The following is a 4,470-nucleotide window of genomic DNA, read 5'->3' as shown; positions in this document are numbered from 1 at the left end:
AAAGAAAATAGGCCCTCTTTTTCTGGTAGTACATTGACTTTGTTTTTGTTCTTTGAATCACAGGGTTGAGAAAATAAGCAATAATGAAGCAAAAAACACTGGAGCCTGGAGAGATAAATGAACGGTGGACATGAAATTGATGGCTTATTCATGAATAAGAAAACACACCTTCCATCTCTCTTGCTACACTGTGAGCTCCTTGAAGGAAGAGACTATGTCTTACTCATCTTTGACTTCTTCATGCCTTGTATAGAACAGGTATCCGATAAGTATTGAATATAATATTAATTCTCTAAGGTGAATGTAAGCTGTCAAAATATCAGATAGCACAGTTTAGTGGCTTACAACCTTTTTATCACTTAGATTTTTTTTCTTATATTTCCCTCCATAAATTTTCCTTCTAAAATATCTAGCTTGCATTAAGTAATAATGATTTTTTTTTACAAGATGACTATGAACTTTGTTAATTTTCAAATTGTAAACTCCAAAAGAATGTCCAGATAAGTTATTAGAATGAAATAGAATTGAGCTAGGTTCCTGGGTACAAAATAAATATATTGGTTGAATTCTATATGGAAGAAAACATAAAATATGAAATTAGAAATACTATTCAAGGGCTCAGCACCCGTAGTTCAGTGGCTAGGGTGCCAGCCACATACATCAAGGCAGGCAGGTTCGAACCCAGCCCAGGCCTGCTAAACAATGACAACTACAACAGAAAAGTAGCTGGCATTGTGGTGGGCACCTGTAGTCCTAGCTACTTGGGAGGCTGAGGCAAGAGAATCACTTAAGCCCAAGAGTTTAAGGTTGCTGTGGGCCATGACGTCACAGCAATCTACCGAGGGTGAAATAGTGAGACTCTGTCTCAAAAAAAAAAAAAAAAAGAAAGAAAGAAAAAGAAAGAAATACTATTCAAAATATGAGGGAATAAAGTGGTGCCTGTGGCTCAAAGGAGTAGGGTGCTGGCCCCATATACCGGAGGTGGCGGGTTTAAACCCAGCCCCAGCCAAACAAACAAACAAACAAAACCCTTGCAAAATATTAGGGAATAATAAAATTGAACTATTAGGAGTAAATCTACAGAAAATATGCAAGAATTATATGGTTAGATTGTAACACTTCATGGATAGACATTTTAAAAGACCAAAATGCTGTGTCTAATCCATGGAGTGTAAGGTACTCAGTTCACATGTTCTTTTAGAACAGATGTGAAAGCTTGTTCTCACTACTCAGATAGATGTCCAGAGCTTATAGGTATCAAGAACTGAAGGGTCTGGGATTTTATCCTATATATAAGCTAAAAAGAGAAACTACCAGTGTCATGGATGCTGGCAAAGATATAAGTCTCCTGGGTCAGAGAGAAAGGACTTTATTCCCCATGGCACAACAAGCAGCCGGAGCTGCATCCTCGTTTGCATCAATTTCTCATGCCTGTCTCCACAGGGGAGACATAGTCACGGTAGAGAAGTGCCAGGTAGATGCTATGCATGGAATAGGTTTGCTTTGTGGCCTAGAAACACTCAACTTGGGGGATTCACTGATTTATAGTGAGCAGAAGCAAGCTACTCTTTGTGGAGAGATACTACCTCATTTTTCAAGGCCGCTCACTGCAAATACAGTTTGAGAAATGGTCTGGATAAAGAGTGGGTGAGGGCCTTGCATACTTAGCACACCGAGCAAGATTTATAGGAGCACAGAGACCTATGGAGGAGTATGTCCCCCAGTAACGGGCATTTGGGGATATCGTGGAGAGACATCTGTATGGCATACGTGGTTGGTGACAGCAAATCTTATTGTAAGTAAAATAGTACAGCCTGTGTAGAAAACTGTTTGACAGTTTCTAAATAAGTAAACATGGCATTATTAAATGACTCAACGATTAAATACATATTTTGCTTTCAGGCGTATACCCCGAAGAGTTGAAAACAGGTGTCCAAACAAAAAGCTTGTGTACAAATATTCATAGTAGCCTTATTCATAATATCTTAAAGGTAGAAGCAACGCACATGTACATCAAGGGATGAATGGATAAACAAAAATATACCAATATTCATATAATGAAATTTTACTCAGCAAAGAAAAGGAATGGAGTTCTGATACATGCTACAACATGGATGAACATTGAAGACCTTGTGCTAAGGGGGAAAAAAAGCCAATCAAAAAGTCACATATTGTGTGATTCCATTTATATGAAATGTCCAGAATAGGCAAATCCATAGAGCTAGAAAGTGGAAAGCAGTTTCTAGGGGATTCAGAGAAGTGGGAATAGAGAGTGCCTGCTTAATAGGTGTGGGGTTTCCTTTCATGGTGATGAAAATCTTTTGCAGCTACATACTGGTGATGGTTGTACAACATTTTGAATGTACTCAATACCACTGAATTGCATACTTCTAAATGATTAAAATGGTGAATTTTATGTTATGTGTATTTTACCACAATAAAAAAAAATCTTACTGAAATTCAGGCATTGCTTTCTCCCTCAGAATGATCAGCTGATAAAACACTGAGCTAGAATAGAGTCATGTTCTTTTTTTTTTATATATAGAGTCATATTCTTGCCCAATCAAGAATGCCATATATCCTCCAGGATATATGGAGGATATATGGGCACAGGTCCTCCTGGGTGTGGATGTTGCCCTTTAGCATGGCATTTACTTAGCTATAGGTATGGGGACTATATTCTAGGATTGAGCCCCAGAGTGCCTGGACTATCATAGCCAACCTATCCAGGAATGATCTTCCTTGTCTTCTTTACTCCAAATCCTCCCTGTGTTTCAGGATACCTCTTCTCTATCCAAAATCTAATTCTCTTACTTACTGAGAAACCTTGATGACTTATGGTGAAGACCTTCAAACCAGACTCCAAATTCTTAACAATCAAAAATTTTTCTTTTTAGAGACAGAGTCTTAATCTGTCACTTAGGCTGAAGTGCAGTGGCATGGTCGTAGCTTACAATAGCCTCAAACTCCTGGGCTCAAGTGATCCTCCCACCTTGGCCTCCCAAAGCTCAGGGATTATAGGCATGAGCTATATAGCACTTGGCCTCAAATCTTTTTCTTTTCTTTTTTTTTGAGATAGAGTCTCATTATATCTCCTCTGTAGAGTGGTGTGGCATCAAAGCTCACAGCAACTTCAAACACTTGGGCTTAATCAATTCTCTTGCCTCAGCCTCCCAAGTAGCTGGGACTACAGGCACCCTCCACAACTCCTGGCTGTTTTTTTGTTGAGTTGTCATTGTTGTTTAGCTGGCCTGGGCCGGGTTCAAACACACCATCCTTAGTGCATGTGGTCAGTGCTGTAACCAATATGCTATGGGCACTGAGCCTCAAATCTTTTTCTTTCTTTCTTTCTTCTTCTTCTTCTTCTTTTTTTTTTTTTTGATAACCACAAACTTGTGATTATTTATTTATTTATTTATTTTTGCAGCTTTTGGCTGGGGCTGGGTTTGAACCTGCCACCTCTGGTATATGGGGCCAGTACCCTACTCCCTTGAGCCACAGGTGCCCCCCCCCCAAATCTTTTTCTTGACAGCAAGGAGGGCTCCCTTCAAAATTCTGTTCATGTCATCTCATACTCTCTGGAAAGGAAGGCAAATACAGTATATACATTATGTTCTGGGAAAGTCCTATCCCCTAAGAATAAGCCAAGTGCTTTTAATATAACAAAGAAAAATATATTTTTAAAAAAGCAGTTGCAAAAAAGACTGTTCATATGGGATCTAAAAGGAAGAAAAAAAGGCCAGGCATGGTAGCTCATGCCTGTGATCCTAGCACTCCGGGAAGCTGAGGAGGGTAGATTGCCTGAGCTGACAAGTTCGAGACCAGCCTGGGCCAGAGTGAGACCCTGTCTCTACTAAGAATAGAAAAACTGAGGCAAGAGGATCTCTTGAGCCCAAGAGTTTGAGGTTTATGTGAACTATGATGCCATGGCACTTTACTCAGGGTAACAGTTTGAGACTCTGTCTCAAAACAAACAAAAACAAAAAACTTGCAGCTTTAATTTCTTTCTCAGGCAGAGTAGTCAATTCAGAGCCAGTAAATATGGTTGCAGGAAAGTCCTTTCTTATAATCTGTGTGAGCTTCCTAATGCTACTGTAACAAATTACTACAAACTTGGTATCTTAAAGCAACACAAATTTATTATCTTACAGTTCTGGATGTCAGAAGTCTGCCATGGGTCTCCCAGGGCTGAAGTTGAGATGTTGGCGGGGCTGCATTCCTTTCTTGGGGCTCTAAGGGAGAATCAGATTCCTTGCCTTTTCCAATTTCTAGAGGTTGCACATATTCCTTGACTCCTGGCCTCCTTTTCCTTCAAAGACAGCAACAGCAGGTTATGTTCTTCTCACATCTCATCACTCTGACTTCCGTTTCCCTCTTCCATTTTTAAGGATTCCTGTGATTATGTTAGGTCCACCTAGATAATCCACAATAATCTCCTTCAGGTGGTGCCTGTGGCTCAAAGGAGTAAGG

The sequence above is a fragment of the Otolemur garnettii genome, unplaced genomic scaffold (genome assembly GCF_000181295.1).
Source record: "Otolemur garnettii isolate 467f Iridium unplaced genomic scaffold, OtoGar3 scaffold00125, whole genome shotgun sequence".
Lineage (NCBI taxonomy): Eukaryota > Metazoa > Chordata > Mammalia > Primates > Galagidae > Otolemur > Otolemur garnettii.
Note: the sequence above shows the minus strand (reverse complement) of the source record.